The 18,920-nt window shown below is 39.6% G+C and overlaps 1 long non-coding RNA gene across 1 annotated transcript; it reads left to right on the top strand.

Annotated features, from left to right (window-relative positions):
• The first annotated feature begins 3,630 nt into the window (after window positions 1-3,630).
• LOC128503515 (uncharacterized) lies at window positions 3,631-18,554 on the top strand. Its single transcript, XR_008355250.1, has 3 exons — window positions 3,631-3,796; window positions 11,663-11,754; window positions 17,649-18,554. It is a non-coding gene; the product is annotated as an uncharacterized LOC128503515 (long non-coding RNA).
• Window positions 18,555-18,920: the final 366 nt, after the last annotated feature.

The following is an 18,920-nucleotide window of genomic DNA, read 5'->3' as shown; positions in this document are numbered from 1 at the left end:
TTAATGTGTATGAATATTAACATTTCTTCTGCTGATGTGGGATCCTTGTTTCCGTGAGCTACCATTCCCTGTGCAAATTCAGCTCCACGTACTTTGTAATAAGAAATACCCTGTTTGAGAAGAAGATCCCGTTGAAGTGCCATAGCGTCCGACTCCTTGCTGACCTCTTTGCAAAATGCATTGACATTTTCTGACAATGTAGCCTAATAGGAGATCCGCTGACATTTTCCCAGAGTTTCACTCTGACCTTGGCCACCATTTAAGCCGATAGGGTCAATAAAAACAGGAACGCAGATACTAAATAACACAAGCAGTTTCCGCAGCTAACATTGGATTCACCGTATCCGACGTGCAACTCTGTGTATCCATCACAGATTCTATACACTTTCCATTTTTTCTTTGGATTTTATTTATAATCCAATAAATCGAGTTATAAAACAAAGAAAATAAACTATGATTCATCGTCTCCAAGTGCACATGAATCTTCCACAATTTTATGTTCAAATTTGCATACATTCAAATAATTAACACTCTGGATCAGTAAGTGGGGTGTTACGGATTAAATAAAATTCTAAAGATAAAAAACGGTAAAACCTATAATTATTGAATGCCCCACTGATGAAAAATTGAAATGATTGTCTCTGGGGTGCTGGGGATAAAATTTAATTTTTTTTAGGTTGAAATATATATTTACTCAGAAGTGGACTTGGGGCTGTCTTAAGGGATACATGTTATTGTGGGTTTTAACCCATTGGGCAGACCAGATGAGACCCGATCTGCTATCAAATTCTCCATTTAATTTTTAAATCTGTGAAAAGTATGTTCAAAGCGCGTCTCTGTAAATGGATGTTTGCATGGATAACGATCCATCTTGTATGTATTTAAGCTTTGTTGTTGATTGGGAAGAATTTCATAGCCCTTTGGAGTCAAGAACTTCTTGGTGACCTTTGGGGGTGGAGGGGCTTATCCCAACGATAATACCACCTCAGGGCAGTTGGATTTTAAGGAGGTGGTTTATACAGAAACTGGACTTGGGTGTAAAAAGGTCTCGGGTTGGCCCTGGCACGTCACATTAAGCAATCTTCAACACTTATAGATCCAGTGACACATTGCAGGGTCCCTTAACAGCAAAAGTGTTGATTACCCTTGCCGATCAGTGTAAAGAATGCAAACCTCTCCAGCTATAATCCATATTTTTTTCCCCCTCTCAACTAATATGTGCTAAAATGGCCCCTAGCGACAACAACGAAGTGTTAAGTTATTCACGGGACAGGATCCCCTAATGCAATTGTATGTTTTACTTCCATAATTAGAGAAGCAGCAGCAGCATTTTTAATACAAAATATAAGAATCGGTAAATATGTTCGGCACTGGATTGATTGGTTTATGGGCCATATGATTTTAGGAATCAAGTCTATCTGGCCATAATTATGTGATTATAATATATACGGTATATATCTGTAGCCTCCCAGGCATATCAATTTTTACACAGCCACCACTCCCCAGTAATCTAGAGCAACGCAACAAGTATAAGCAACCGTTAATTAAGCTTTAGTAAAAAGCTACTAATAAAAGCTTAAAACTTAAATGCAATTCTGTAATTATTTCTACAAATGACTCTGAACATCTTCTCGTACGGCACCACATTAACGTGGTTGGGAACGGACTGCTAGCTTCACGAAGAATCCACATATAATCTGGCAACTAAATAGCTTTTTTTCATATACCTTAATGTTAACACTTACTACATATATAAGTATACATTTTAAATCGACCATACCATACGCCTGCTCTAGCCTCGTTCAACTGTGCAGGCAGAATATTTAAGATCGACATTCAGTCTTCACGTTTGCGGGGATCGTTATTACACTAAAGAACACCGATCAGCAAAAACAGAAACGTGAAGGCAGTATGGAAAAAGTATTCAAAATGCAACAATAGAACCCAAATAAAAACGGTGGGAAAAGGTATATAAAATTCTGTGATGACCCCAAATAATTATGTGTTAAAAAAAAGAGACTCAAGCCTTTAAATTGATCAGTACAAATATAAATACCGATATGTCATCACAGCGGTACCGGTGACACAAAACAATTGCAAAAAGAAAAGACAAGCAGCCGTATGACATCACCCTTTATCAGGACAAACCTTACCCTCGATTTCACATTGTTAGTTAATCACGATAAGACTGGGTTATCGGTTTTGCGTGCCTGCTTCTCATCGGTACGAATGCCACGCGTTGTATATGTGTAGTTTGTTTGCAACCATTCAGCGTTTGGTTCTCCGTAACTTTGATTTAATAGGAAATAACCCATATCCAGTGCCAATTACTGTGCCGAGCGCCGTCAACCCAATTTTTACCTGTTTTGCTACTTTGTATACATTTTTAAAAGATACAAAATACAACATGTCTTAGAACGGGTGTTACACTATTTCGAATTAATGTATACTACTGTAGTTTCAGAGCACATGAATCCACATTTTATAAGAAAATAAAACCTACTTAATCCTCATCTTTCAGATACCCTTAGGATAACGCCGCTCGGCATTTACCACCTCTGCTGAAAGCCTGCTTTCCTAATTCAGTGTAATTTATGAAACCGGCCACGATGTGTTTTTTTTTTTGATCCGGGGGTGATTTTCCTGTACAATCATGAATGTTTTATGCCTCTATACCTGAACCATCCACAAGCAGAATAAAACTGCTGTGTACCACAGGTATTGATAATAATAATAAAGAAAATAAAGTGATTTAAAGCACTAAAAGGATCAGCGCTTCAAAACATCATTTAACAATGATTAAAGAAATATTTAATATTGGTTTAAGAAATGAAACATTGATGAGGTGACAGAGCGATGTATGCTGCGCGGGCAACACGCCGGTTCCATATGGCCTGTAATTGCATTTTTTTTAGCACCAGTATCTACTTCCCAACACAAACTATGAGATAAGCCATTTTAATAGTTATTGGTAAAGCTTAATTAGCTTTTTTCAAGGACCAGAAGGGCAATGCATGTTTTGTAACCAAAGAATACAGATATAGGACAATCACCAGCGTCACAGGTTGTACGTGCCCGGTATTGTGAGAAGAATTGGAGAAGAACTGGAGATAAGAAGCAACTATGTGTCCATGAGGATTGGATGTAATACTTCAGTATCCCTGAAACATGACGCACTAACGTTTTATGAGGTCAGCAACATACCTTTAAAGTAAAAAAAAATAAAATTTTAATGGTTATCACATGTGCGCAAAAGTGTAGCCATACAACCAGCAGTCCGCTCCTGAAATGCAGGTGACATGTCTGGCTAGATGAACCTGCGACAGGAAGCAGTATACTTTAATTAGGGATGGATGGAGGCTGAGCAGACACCCAAACAGCAAAGGCAGCACATTGCAGACTTTGAATGGGTCATGTTTCAGTGATGGGAATAAAGGATGAGAAAGGAGTGGGGGGCAGAGGGGGGGGCATGAGCGTAAACGGGCCAATGAGAAGTGTGCCCCCCTTCTTCCTTCGCGTGCTCGCTAGCAAATAGCTGCCTTCCCAGCTCTGCACATGACTGCATTTGCTCCTGTCCATCAAGTGGGTCATATATAGTTCAAAGCAAGTGCAGCAGACAGGGTACAGATAGTGCAGTGAGTAGGAATTCCGAAGGGTTCCAGCCTGAGCCTCCTACCATACCAGCCAGATCATTCCAGCACAGAGGAAGCCATCTGCCGCTAAGCTTCTTTCATTAAAAACCTTGGAAAAAGATCAGATGTCTCCATTTGCTTACTGGGGATCCCCTTCCTGTTGGGTGAGTATTTCCGTTTTCTGCGGTTTTAACTACACTAATTGCGAAAGACCCAGAATTTGTGGAGAGAGGTTTTTTTTTTTTTTGTCTGTTGTCTGCACGTGGTTTCTTTGTTCTTCTTACAGAAGGTATGTTATGTCTCTATAGAGAAGAAGGTCTTGCTATTGAGGAAGAAATAAAAACAGCAGGTTTCTTATTAACAAAAACTTATTCCCGTTATTAAATTTCCATACTGGGGTGTGCAGTTTTCGGTAACACGACAACAGCCAGAAGATCCAATAAATTCAGTGAGGGTGAGCATCCTGGAGAGGCTTGTAACCAAATACTTTGCTAGCCGCAGGGCTGATTGTACTAGACAGGGAGGGACTGAGCCAGACAGGGGGGACAAAGCCACACCAGCTAATCCCAGACAGTTTATGCGTCCTGATAGGTGGGATGAATGGGGTCAACCGGCTTTTGTGCACTTGGGAGGGGGGGGGGTGCAGCCATTTGTTTAACCCCTACTGTAGCGGACGGCAGAAAAAAAATGAATTTCAATACAATTTTTACGAATTATGAACACATTTTGGAAAAAAATTCTACTTGAGCAAAGTAGTAATTATTAAAGAAGCCGAACGGGAACGCAATATGGTTTTAATGAAACTACTATAGCCTGACCTTAAATTGGAGGTTTTAATTCATTCTATATACATAAAACACGTCGCATTACTAATCTGATTTGCCCGTTTACAGACAACCTCTATAAAAACATTAAGGAAGCAGAAAGCCACGACTAATGCGGCTGCATTTTATATTATTATTAACGTAAGGATAACAATAGCTGCGTGATAGGGTAGGAAGTTGTAAATACCCATAAATGCCTATAGAGGATATTACGAGATATTCTTAGCCAGAAGAGCCAAGGGCTGGCAACCTAAACACCTAAAAAAGTGCTGCAATGCTTTTTATTGTCTGAACCACACTGCCTCGGTTCCGTAATAAACATGGGAAGGTGCTTTAGACGTCCATTAAAAACATTTGCCATCAGAACGCAACGCCACCTTGCAACTATAGGGTTAATTTCGAATATTGCCAGGGCTAAAATATGAATACATCGGATAATACTATCACTGATACCCCCCATGCCTAAATAACACCCCCTCAAGTGAAGAGGAATGTGCTAAGTGACAGGAAATGTTCGGAAACCTGCCCACCCCCTCTCCTCTCCTCCACCCCTCCAGTCTCGCCTGCTTTTGTCTACATTGATCTCCACGATGCTGCTCTGGAGGAGATGTCTCGCTTTAATTTAAGACACTGTAGAGATAGGTAGACAGCGTGCAGAACAGCAGCTCCCTGAACGACAAGGACTCTCCAAACAACCGAGAGATCCAGGAATTCTCTTGGGTTTTGGCATGAAGCAGGTAAGAGATTTGACCTGTTGAGAGAGGCTCAGAACCCGAAAGATCTTTAACGTTTATAAGTGAATCTGGTTTTCTGATTGACCTCAATTAAACCTGAGGTTCTCGGCTGGAATTGTTGTTGTTACTCGAAAGGATTAAGAAAGCCTCTCTTGAGCACTTCACATTTTCATCTGCTAGGGAACGGACTTCTTCTTTTGTGTGTTAACCACGGCGCAATGTACGACAGGCATGGGCTGGGGTGCGTGAGGCAAAGAGCTTACTATCCAAATACAGAATATTTTAGAGCGTCCTCTCCCTCTGCCGGGCTACGGCTGAGAAATCAGCGTCTAGACATCCGTAGGGATATGCCGATCCGCAGAAAATATACATTTTTAAATACTTAGATCTTCACGTGTCTTGTACTGAAAACAGTCAAAACAGTATATATTGCTAACATTAACAGGAAAGTCGGTATGCAAAATCTAAGCGTTGAACAGACGCAGACAGGCCAAATTGTTTGATTTGTGTCTGTTCATGTACGAATAAATCGTATTACACCTTGGTATTAATATATTATGCATACTGCAGATAGCTGTCGACTGACTTATAGGAATGGATAATGCCTTTCGCATCGGAGACGTTTGCGTTAAACTGCTTTGCAGCGCATGCTGGCCCCTCTCGCAGCACAAGGGTTAAGCCGTGCGCAGGTTGTGCTAATATGCAGAGTTTAAGAGGCCCGAATATGCTCCGCAGCTCTCCGCTAGCCCGACGTTCCTCCTCGCGCAGCCGCCGGAACGGTCTCTTTCAAACACTCAGCTACCTGGATTTGAATAGAAACCAGACAGCAATTCTTCAGACCCCGCCAGCCCTCCATCCTTTGGACAATAGAGATTTGTTAGCAAGCAGCCACAATCTATAGGACACACAAAGCTTAAAGCGCCACAGACAGCGGAGGGAGGGGGGCGCTCGACAGGAAATTACAGCTTTTTAATACCCCAACAGGCAGGTCTGCTACAGGAGGGACTGCTGCTCTGTCTGTGACAGAGGTAATGCGGGGATAATTAACCCTTTACAGTCAGAAGAACTCTGCTTACTGAAATACTCTCTCAAAAGAAAGAAAAAAACAAGCTTGTTATACTTTACTGCTTAAATAGTTAAACACGTGCACGAGAAGTAACGATGAATTACTTAATATTTGCACATGTATGATCCAAAGTGAATAAGCCAAACAAAATGTTTCATATATAGCTATAGTATTGAACAAATTAATTTTACTATTGAATAACTAAATGTAATCATCTATGGATAGCACTATGGAATATGATGGAGCAAAATAAACAAATAATAATGAAGACAGATATATATATATATCTTCAACTTATATAGCACCAACAAATTATATGGACCTTCTTACTATATATTCAAAGGTTAAAGTAAAACTAGAATTCACAATACAAGACTAAGAATAACCAATACATTAGGTAAAGAGGGACCTGCTCACAAGTTTATGTAGTGCCTTTATGAGAACAAATCAACTACATAAAAACAAATATATATATATATATATATATATATATATATATATATATAAAAATACATACACACACGCACACATACTTGCATACATATTTTGCAGAGCATTATATATGTGCATACTTATTCTCTATGTACACAGGGGTCACAAACTTGTGATTTGTGGGTCACTTGAGGTCATGTAACCTCATTGCATTATAAACGATCAATCTCAGTGAGTTTCTCTTGTGAGAAGAGCAGAGCTGGACCTGAACAATAAATAGTTAAACCTGTCAGAGAATCACAGCTCAGAGAAAAACCCCACTAGACACAACTTAGTAGTATTTTATCTAACAAACTTCAATACACTTCACTATGCATTAAGACAATAAAATAAAGGCTATATAAGCAAGATATGTCCTTCTGGTAGGATAACGAAACACATAATTGTTTTTTTTTTTTTTTAAATGAAATGTTTCCATTTATTCAACACAAATAAAAAGCTCAGTAATTAATAGATACGTGTAAAAACTCATAAAATATCCCAGCCCTCAATCTCTACTGAGAGAATATTATATTGGAACATTAAAAAAAAATGTTTCTTCTAGATAAAAGACTTTCCGTTCAGTGAACCCTAGAATATAATGTTGCTTCGCTGTATAATTATGTGAACAAGTCAGAATAATTAGCTCAATATGCAGAAAAAAAACTTAACATATCTATGCATTATTACATATATACAGATATAAGAATGCCCAGATTAAAATTGGGCATTTAATTCTACATTGAGAGAATATGTTTCAGTTGTAAGAACAGATCGGGGGGAATTAGGTTTTTGGACCGTGGTTGATTTGTATTTGAAATTATTGGCAGATAGGCTGTTGAGCAAAAAAAAATGTGTCCCACCGCGCCCCTATCGTTCTATAATAAATACATCATTTAAATGCCCCCTGGGCTAGAATGTAACACATGGGGGCTGGATTGCAAGCTATGCCGGCTCCTCATTTGTATGCAAACGGCATGACATCTGTCACAGGACCTTGAAGGGGTGTCTATTACTGTGTATACATGTACCCACAAAACACACACGCACACACACAATTCTCCACACTCCCAGGGCACAAATATGCTCTCTATTTAAGTGATGCCCAAAAAGTACAGCTGCAGATGGCTTACTGGGCTTACTGGGGCATTCGGTCATACCTGGCATCCAACTGGAAATATGTGGAATAACCACACCAAGCATTGCACTGTATGTGACGACGTTAAACCCATCACCCTTTGCCTGACCCAGGGCTGTGAAAAAAGTTAGGATTCGAGGTAAGAGTGACCAAAGTTTATAACGGGAAGATTTAGGTTGCTATGGTTTTTTACCTTTATTTTGGTAGTTCTTGCTTCATTTAGACCTTTTTCCATGTTGCCTTTCCTGTATGGTATTGAACTGGAGGTCTTACCCCAAAACCACCTTTTTATGATAAATTCTTAAATGCTCTGGCTCTTTGGGCACTTTTCAAAGTACCTTTAAATTAATGATTTTTCAGTGCAAATGCTTAGAGCGATTCATTAGCATCCCCTCTATGTATCCGAAAAAATTCTCACTCCCCCAGCAGAAGAGGGGGCAGTAAACTGCAGCTCTGGAGCTGTAGCTTCTTTTTAAGGTAAGTGGCTTCCTTTTCCCTTACAGGCAAAGTGTATATGTTAAAGTATGTACAATTTACTTGTACATAATATGCTTTCTTCAACCGTGTTGCTGTAACAATTATTATGGATCGGGGCCACCAATCTCTTTCGTATGATCCAGTTTTCAACCACAGTATTTTACGCATGCAAAAAATAAAAACCTTTTTAATGCAAATGTTAAAGTTATTCAGGGCAATTTGAAATACAGCCCTGCAGAATTAAACAGTACTTAGTGCCCAGCATTAAAGGGACTCAAAGGGAAACAATATTTAGAGTCAATATAGAGCATGTAAGGTGATCTACACATCTACAAGCAAAAGTCTAGATCAATAGATTTATATTAAAGTTAATATCTATGGTGCTGCATTACAATGTCACAAATGAGGGACAAATCAACCAAAATGTACCTTTTTTTCATGATCCACGAGTTGCTTTACAAGACAAGACCAAAGCAATGCAAACCAGGTAGTAGAATGTCACTATAAGACCACCTTTTTAATTCTCCCTTTGATTCACCAGACCAGGTTAGCTGATCCTGTGTTCTGCCTTATTAAATGATCCATCTATTCTATAAATGGGACCAGGGCTAGCAATGTTAACAAGCAAGGGCAAGCAGGAGGTGGATCTCATACATAGTTTGCCTAAGAAATGTTTTTTAAATGTACTTTGTATTTAACAGGGGAGACATATCGTCCTGATCTTTAGTTTAGTTCTAAACTGTAGTCCTCCAAGAATATGCACCCAGCATATAAACACCCCGTTTTCATGGTAAAATTGTACAGATCACCCAATGACACGCAGAAATGATTATGTGTAAAAGAGGCACTTTAACGCATACGAAAGCAGGGAAGCACCTTTAAAGTTAAAGTACATAAACATTTATGTGTCGTTGAAGCTGTATGGGGCATTGGAGTATCCCTTTTAAAGAGAAATAAATATAATAGCATGGCCTGATTATTTGGACAACTTTTGTCATCCCAGGCAGGAGTGACAAAGGGTAACGAGAAACTGGTTCATAAAGTATGACATTGTTATAGTTTATAAAACACATTAAAAAAAAATAGCACCAACCCAAACCTTTGCCATTTAGAAAGTTTTAATGTTTCTTTCGCTGGGTTAACTTTGTATATCAATCAGCACATCATGAGACAGTATAGTACAAAGTGTTAATGTGAATAAACATTTTTAATATATTCCCTTTTTTCAACCACCAGGATTTATTGTATTGTTACCATTTCCAGAGAACTCAATGTTAAATACGGTTATGTGATTTATTTATGAAGTCAATAACTCAAGCTATTATCGCTCAATGCGCTCTGATTATTTAAGCCCCGGAAAAAGAAAAAAAAAATATCTCCATTTAGATATTGACCCGTCGTCAAATCACCATTATGTTCTGCCCAAACTGGATGTAAATAAAAACTATGCTTTTTGAATCATTATATTGGAATAAATATTTTATTTAATGAAATGAAGTAGTTGAGAGGTGTTGCACTTAAATAATGTGCAAACACAGAAGGTACTCAACGCCCTTCAAATAAGAACGTTCAACCCTCTCTATTCTTTAAAAGTCTTTCTAAAGGGTTGATATTTATAACACATGTGATATAGTTATTATAAAACCCGCTGTCCGCAGTCTTCAATGTTAATGAATCATTTACTGTCCAAGTGTCCATATGGCTCTTGCTTTGGGGTATCAAGGACCAAGCTAATCAGAGCAGAAATGTTGGGAAAGCGCATCAAAGCCCAACCGGATTCATATTAACATTTAGTGATGTGTCCGGAAGAGGCCACGTCATTCCTAACACATTAAGGTTTCCCCATTCTGCTCTATTTCATGGCAATCAAATGCTTTATGACCAAATTAGGGAAACAAAGCCTATGGAATATTTAAGATTATAAGAAGTCCGCAACCAGCTTGTTATTCCCGACATTTCAAGTCATCATGACGTTACCACCAAAGAAGGAGATGTTTAGATTCAATATTTTTATGGCTATAGCGGACTTACTGAAATCATTTAATGCAAGATAATAAGAGTATCAGGAGGAAAATTATTCATCCATACGGGTGGGCGGTTAGTAATGAGAACTGTTTATGCAATTAACCAAACAGGCCAAAGTGCAGATATTAATGTGAATGCTATTGCCATGTTAGTTTTCCTAGTGCTGTTTAAAAAAATATAGGCATAAATTGTTAAAAGATAGACACCTGAGGCTCATTCACATACAGGGATGTAATATAAAGCGTTGGATGGCATGAAAGCAGGTCGGCACATTTTTCCACGATGATGATGATGATGAGCTTTTAGAAATTGCTTAGCTATGTCACAATGGTTTAGCTGGGGACGTCAATTTTTGATTCTGACAGAGTGCTCGTATGCAAAAATCAATCTGAAACCTTTGCATGGTACTACAATACATGTTACAGTAATCAGAACATGGATAAAGAACATGGATGTAGCTGTATCATAGAGAATATAGCATTTTTAGTTGAAAGTGGGGCCTCTATATTTATGCCATATATATATATATATATATATATATATATATATACATATACACACACACACATTATACATATATACACACATATACAAATATATATATATATATATATATATATACACACACAGAGTCTCAGAGTCTGTTGTTTCTGCAGACACATAGCACTTTGTTTCTTGTGAAGTGGATTATTGTTTGCATTAAAGAGTTAACTGTCTGTAGATCAATGATGAAGCACTTGAAACAATACAGATTTTAAAGCACTTCACTGTTGCCTTTGCTTTACTGACGCAATGGATCTGACGGAAGGTGAATATTCCCTTGTTGTTTTATAAAAACAGCCAAGATCAAAAGCACAAAGAAATTATTATCACAAAGACAAAGTTGCAAGATTGTCTCTTCAATGGAAAGACAGGATGAAGCGACTGCTTCCTAGAACAGAGAATGCGCGCAAATGTTATGTGCTTCTTCTATAAAAATATATTGCTCTGGTATGGCAGATATCAGAAAATATAACTACTTGTGAAGACCGAAAAAATATATTGTTCTCCCTCGACAAAATGACGGTTACCTAGTGAAACATTGGTCTCAAATTATCGAGGCTACATAAAACTCATTTAATCCACTAGAACCTTGCACATAATTAGTGATCCAAGGCTGCTTTTCATAATCAGTTGCCCCTTTGCATATGTGTACTTCAAAAGACCCTGTTAAGCGGTTGATATAGCAGCGCTATATAAACATCTAAAGAGGTCAAGGTTGTGCCTGTTTAATTTGGTGTCTTTTACCCCCGTAGACCGTGCACTGATTGGGTTTCTTGGACGTTAATTTACAGCCACTTCAGAAGCAGGAACAAAAGAACAGACTGCAAGAATCCCAGTGAAACAGGTGGGTATGCAGTATACATGGTGCGTGAAATTATATATATATATATTTTAAATGTCATAAGTAATGTATAACCTTGCTTAGTTATATTTGCCCTGAGCAGTCAAGAAGCGTAGCCGATAGACCTCACGTCTACATGGTTACTCTAAATGCAAGCTTTTTAATCTGGCTCCTTTTGGTCTGGTTTGTCTCACAAAAGAACATTCCCATCAAGAGATATTGAGATATGCATCTTATCACTAATTTTATTTAATTTATATATTTGCACATTAATATATATTGGATAAACAGCTCTTCGTATATCTGTGATCGCTACGGAAGGTTAAAATGGAACTCGTCCTTGCATCCCAAAAGGGACCAGGTTGGCTCTGTGACCCTGGTTGGCTCTGTGACCCTGTTCCTTGTGTCAAGCAGATCTGCTAATGTAGGGACATGACGTGCCCAAAAAAGCAAAAGTGAAAAAAGACGTACAGGACGTTGGGTCCATGAGGAGACAGGGCAGATCTCTGCCACCAAGGTGCCCGACATAGACTTTGTCATCCAATTATCTTGTAGAAGATGAGAAGCAGTTATCCATATTATTGCCTTCAGAATCTCTGCACCCATGAACGTCTGTCCCCTAAGCATACTTCTTACATTGTACATTAGATGTCCTGTTTTCTGATCCCCTGTGATGCTTATCAATACAAAATAACTTTTGGGAAGTTAGTGGGAACATAAGCAATGTTTAAAGGGTACATTGTTTCAAAGAAAAACATGCTAAGCACCTGATCTCGTGCAGCTGCCACTATGTTACGCTCACTATTACCAACAGGTTATAGCTTAACGGCTGCAACTTGATCACTCCTAGGAATCACAGATAACACAAAGCCAGGATCCATGGGGCTTGTGCACAATAATTGTGCTCTGGGATAACCATTTGGTCTTAGGAGACAGCTGGATGTCAGAATGTTCCAAACCAAAGGAACCTGAACCTAAAATGCAGTAATGAAGAAGGAATAAGTTGCCCGTTTGTTTGTAACACACGACACAACGGTAAATGTAGAGTAAGTAAGGACATCTAGAATGAGAACAAAATGTGTGGATATCTAAATTAAAGGTAGTACTTGAGGACTGTCAACATTCAAGGGAAAACAGGACGGGACGTTCATGTGACAGACGGCAGAACTCAAAATTGCTATTTAAATGCCAGTAGCATCTGGTGACACATTGCTTTGCCTGATTGTTTGTATTGGGGTGTCCTGTGCAGCCCAATTGTCATTCCCCTATTGTCACTTTTTTTTTGCTACCATTTATACCAATCGACAGTCTAAAGATTTATTTATATGGCGCTATGTAAAACAATAGATAATAATAGTATTTTGTGACTAAACGCAAAATAAATCACTTTCGATGTATCGTGTCATATTGTTGCGGTCCAATGTAGCCTCAACCATCCTATCAAATGTAAATCCTCAACATAGCCATAAATGCATTTAATCTTTATAATACTTCCAGATTAAACATAATCCCTATTCCAGTTTGTTCATCCATAGACCTGGTGTCACATTCGGATGCAAAGCAACTATATATCATTAAAATGTGTATGCTTCTGCACACATTCATTTTGTTTAAAAAATTGAATATATATATATGATGTGCGAGCGTGTGAGTGTGTGTGTATATGCATATTTCAGTGCACAGCCTGTATAAGGTTAGTCCATCTGGGCCTGTCTGGTTTTTATCCTCCAGCAAAGATGGGTATGTGGCTTTAGCATTTTTTAATTCTGTTCAGTGAATATTGAGGTCAATTAAGAATGCTGTTTGCTTTCTGTACCATGAGCAGATTAGACAACCTACCCTTCGCCCCCCTTCCTTTCCCCACAGCACCGCCGATCCCTGCCACGATGACCCACATTCCGCTGAAAATCTGCCTCCGGTACGCTCCAGCACAGGGCTTTTTAAATCCTCTCTCTGGTTCTAGAACCCCCCCCTTTCCAACATACTACCAGCCATAAAAACGATATTTAGAACGCAAAATATGTTTTTGGGGAAAAACCAAACATTTTTGGGGATTTTTTTTGGGGGGGGGGTTCTTTCTCAAAATTCATAATAAATATCCCAGTAAACTTCCTTTATTGAGCAAATAAATATTCCGCTGTCCCACTAGAACCTTTGTGTCCGCACTGCTCTACTGAGGGGCTCATCGCGCTTACAAAATAATAATTGTAAAAATAGGAGAATGAGAAAATGTTCTTAAATAAAAAAAAAGTTAACGCACAGGAAAACTGTTATTTCTAAGCTTCCCTTCCAAAAATAACTCAGAGTAGTCAGATGCCCCCGAGCTTAGATTCCAAAGCCTTTCTAAACCACTTACCCCCAAACATTCACCCGGGAGGAAATCATACTTCCTGCCATCTGCGCACTTTAACTCATTAAATGCCGGGGGGAGACGAGGACACATACCACAGCCATACTCGCCTGCTCGCTGCCCTGTTTAAATGCCAAGTACCCAGACCTTCAATGAGCTGGTCACATCTCCGAGTGGTTTAAGCTTCAACGGCAGCTGTGCAAGAACTACTTTAAATGTTTTAATTCCCTGAAGCGTGGATTCAGATGTTCTGCATCTGAACATTTAGGGATATCTTCCCTAGTGATAGCTCATAAGGCGTCCAACGTGCTGCCAAGTCAACGGGAAATTTCTGGATGGCCATGGGTGCACACAGGGCAATTACTAACGCCAACTCGTTATTCTCATTTGTTTTGAGTAATGAGTGATGGATGTATTTTCGCTCCATGATATTGTGTCCGTGATGGTTCTGGGGAATCTGAAAGCATCTATTCTATAGAATCTGGCAGAACGGTAACTATTTCAATTTAACATGACCAAGGGTTTCCTGCTGTGCAAACATTATAGGGCAGGTGAGGACAGACGAGCTTACAGGAGGGGATAGGGCAGAAGAGATGAGACGTGACAGCTGGCAGTGATCTACGACAGAAGGGTTTTCCCTTGAGGGAGCAAAGACTATACTACAAAGGGTATGACAGCGCGCCCCGCATTTAGTTATACTAAAAGCAGCTGACAGATAAAATCCATCTAGAAAGAGGGGTTATATCATCAGGACTATGCAAGGAAGAAGGCTGGAAGGGAATAACATTAAAAATAAAAAAAGGAGACATTATAAGCCAGAACAACGTTTGATGCTCTGCATATTACAGAAGAAAGGGGTACCCGGGTTAGCAAAAGGGCCAATTACTGCATTTGCTATTTTCCTCTGCATGTTTCCAGATGCTGAATTAAAGTTAAACCAAGCAAAAGATGGGGGGGGGGCTCTCCTAATGCGGCTGCCTGCCTCCATTTGCTCAGAAACCATAAAATGAGGTCAACACTTTCACGTTCTTCAGGCCTGTTAAACTTGAGCGTTGCCTTAAGAATCCCTCGTCACCTTAAACGACATTGGCCTTTTGCCATTACATACAGAGTTTTATGAGTTTTCCATTTCTAGGTAGTATTTTTTTTTTTTTTTGCGGCTGGGTCGAACGATTTGTTCGTTTACATAAGGGGCAGTCACGTTAAATTAGGAAGATTGGTCCGCGGGAGTGGCAGAAATCTGCCTTACGTACTATATTTTCCACTCTTTGAGGCGGTTAAAATGCAACTTGGACATTCAGAAGATCATTAAAAAGGAGAGCCACTTGCATTCTGGCACATGCAAACATGTCATTGTGATTAACCCTTGCATTGCCTGTTCCCTGTATTGGACGGCCTAGAAGTCGGGGTGAAAAGCTTTTTTCCCCCCCACACAGCATCACAATATAGGGGTGCAAAGGTCAGACATTTGTTTTTTCTGCAGGTTAGTCGAAGCAATATGAATATACAATAATAACAAAGAAGCCAGCTCTAAGCAATGTTTCTCCTGGTTATAAATATAATGGTTTCCCGAGACTTAGCTGCTATTTCTAAGAGCCAACTAAAAGGTTGGACCTGAACAGATCTATATTCCATATCCCAAAACAAAAAGTTACAGATCATAAAGTTTTGGGTACTGGTCCTTAGACAGCAAAATTAAGGCTTTAGAGGTGTATTCACTAACCTAAGGGCTTTCTCCTTACTACGCTATGCCAATCCCAGTGATCAGCTTCTCCAAGAAGGGCTAAGTTGCCTGGGCATAATGCACAGAGCAAATTAATAGGGCTTTTCATGATATATTAACTATACAATATGCAGGTCCAGCTCAGTTCTTCTTGCATATGACATTTACCGGGATTGGCTCTTCATAGATAGCCAACTTGGAAAACTGAAACGCTCAACTCATCTGCAAAGTCCCAGTTTAGTGAGGTATATAATTTTAGAACGTCAGCGTTTCAGTGGACTAGTGATTGACGTGCAGGACTCCATCACCATCACAATTGCAAGTACCAAGGCTGGAAAACCTATGTTCGCAGCTTTCTCACTAATACTTAATAGACAGGGCTGTAGAATGTATGTATGGCCGTATAACATTTTCTGTGCTAACTTTGCTTTATAAGTTCCATGGAACTGCTACTGCCTTCATACAACGGTCAACTTAACGCAGCGAAGCCAGAAGCAAGAGGTTGGGGGTTGAAAAAAAGTCACTGTGCTTTAAAGCCAGGGTTTCTGTTACAGTGACCCAAACTATGAACAAACCAAAGTCCTTCAAACAAGATCTCTCCTCAGCGCTAAGAATAGCCTCTCTATGCTTTCTAGGTTCTGAGATTCCAGGTCACAACACCTGGCACTCACTCGGGGCAGTATGCTGTGGCCATACGGTTATCTGTAACCATACACTGAGAGCGTTTTGTTTCAGTGGAAGTCAGACGGCTGGCAGTCAGCCAGCACACACAGGAGAGGTGTGCCAGACACGAGGAAGGAAATCTCTGCCAAGCAGGACAGACCTTCCCAAACCCCATTCAGACTTTTCTAATATCCCAGAACGGCCCATGTCTGTAATACAAAACCGACAGTATCAACCGCAAGCTCCCCGGGCCAGTAATATCCACTGATTCACCTAAGCAGTTCCATTGTAAATGATAATTGTATCGGCCAGCCAGTAAAATACAAACTAGGTGGAAACCTTCTACTTTATTCTACAGAGTATTATTAACTGGATCCAATATTTCTAGAACAGTGGTTCCCAATTTAGCCCTCAAGGCACGGTACCATGACGATATTTAGCAATCACCCCATTATATTCAAGTAGGGAGATTAAAAAAAACCGGACTGCTGACGTGCCTTAAGGACTGAGTTAGGCACCACTGGATGGCAGATAAGAACCATTTGGTCTTTGATTTTCTCTTATATTTAGGATGGTTTTATGCCGTTCCTATGCGTGTCAAAATTCCTTCAATGTAGTAACCTCTATTAACTCTGCTGGAAGGCCGTCAAGCGCGTCTGACCCACGATTTAATACTTGTATAACACTTGATCAAATTGGTAAAATTCCTAGAGGGGCAAACATCCGACACAAGGCTATTCCATCCTCAATTAGTATCCAATGGTCACGTTTTATCTTAAGATTGCTAAACATTTAATATTATCTGTTATATCAAAGTTTGGACCCTTTTCCTTGGTGACCAAGGGCAGTTGGCTCTCCCACATTGTTAATTCCCTCCTGACTATTTAAAACACCGCATTATATGTTTAGAAAGCTTCTGTGTGGCGGCTCTTAATTAAGCCTTGAATCACCTTGAAGATTCATGAGAGACACCAACAACTTGTGTCCAATCTGCGAGATATCTGGGGTGGGGATTGTCAAACAGCACAGCGACAAAAACCAGTTGTCAGTGAAATAATACAGAGATTCTGCGTAAGCCGTGCTCTTAAAAAATACAGAGGCAATTGCTTTGAAGTTGGTGCAGGGAGCTTCTAACATCTCGTTCCTCTGTTTATATTTTAGGGGCTAAACGTCACAGCCAACATTTACTAACAGCAAGTATTCCATTTCATCAAAGCGAACATCGCTGCCTCAAACGGGACAAAATATTAGCTTTTCAGAACAACTTCCCGGATATATATTTTGTAAAGGAAAATGAACCGCGGGCGTACGTGATCCCATTATAGGTGCTGAATTGGTTAACAATTGTGTGTCCTAAGTTATTCATAACCAAATCTCCAGTGACCTAATCGAGCTCCAGGAATGTGCTGACCTCAGCAAGTTTTCTGCTCTCCTGACAGGGTGTGGATCGAGTGTGCACATGCCAGCCCTTGATGGCTTCAGAGAACATTCAACGCTGTCGGTGAGTTTGAGAAAGTGTAAAAAAGTAAACCATCGGCCGTTGACTGTACCCTGAGGCTCTTCACAGCGCGCAAGGAGAAAAACAATTCGAATCTCGTCTTGACTCTACCCCTAAAACCACATATTGGTCCCATCAAGATGCAAATTCATAGAGGTGAGTGTTACAGGTAATGCTGTCCCATTTATAGTAAGGAGGTTATATATTTGAGTTCTGGAACCTTGAGATATAAGGAAGACCTTAGGTTTCTACATAGTTGAAGGGTAAAAATGTATGCAGTGTGAAGTGGTTTATATTCATTTCAAATGCCATGTGCAAGATCAGGAAGAAATACCAACTGGGTAGGTGGGAGAATGCCATATACAAACCGGCTGTTGGGGGGGGGTTATGACATAATGGAAACAAATGCTGTATTATAGCTACACTGGGGTGGGAAAATGACATTCTAGGAATTCTAGAGAATATAGCACATCAGCAAAACAATTCCGCTAGATGTTGCTCGATGCATTTAATTATAATGTTTGTAAGTTTTTTTTAAAAAAAATAGATTATAATGTTTTAAGCACATCATTGTTCCCATTGTTATCATTAAGTTTAGAATAGAATATTTACCACTGCCTCTTCCTCAATGAGGGCTCATTCTATTTTTAGCACCCCCCCCAAACAAAATTCTCAGGTTTAGGACCAACTGAAACAAACATAATTAGGGAACGTTCCTAACATACCGCTGTAATTAGAGAAAGGGAGAATAAGGAGGGCCATTCATTCTTCATAATCATCCATATGCTAGGGGAATAATAACAAAAAGGGAGGCTTTTCAGCACATAACGCCTGCTAATATGTTGCAGGCAAGATTACATCATACAACCCAAGTGTTCATCTTTAGATGGGACAGTCCCTGATTGGAACCCAAATCTCGGTCCATTTGTTCCCCT

Source organism: Spea bombifrons, chromosome 8 (genome assembly GCF_027358695.1).
Source record: "Spea bombifrons isolate aSpeBom1 chromosome 8, aSpeBom1.2.pri, whole genome shotgun sequence".
NCBI lineage: Eukaryota > Metazoa > Chordata > Amphibia > Anura > Pelobatidae > Spea > Spea bombifrons.
Note: the sequence above shows the minus strand (reverse complement) of the source record. Positions and strands in the feature narration are given on the sequence as shown.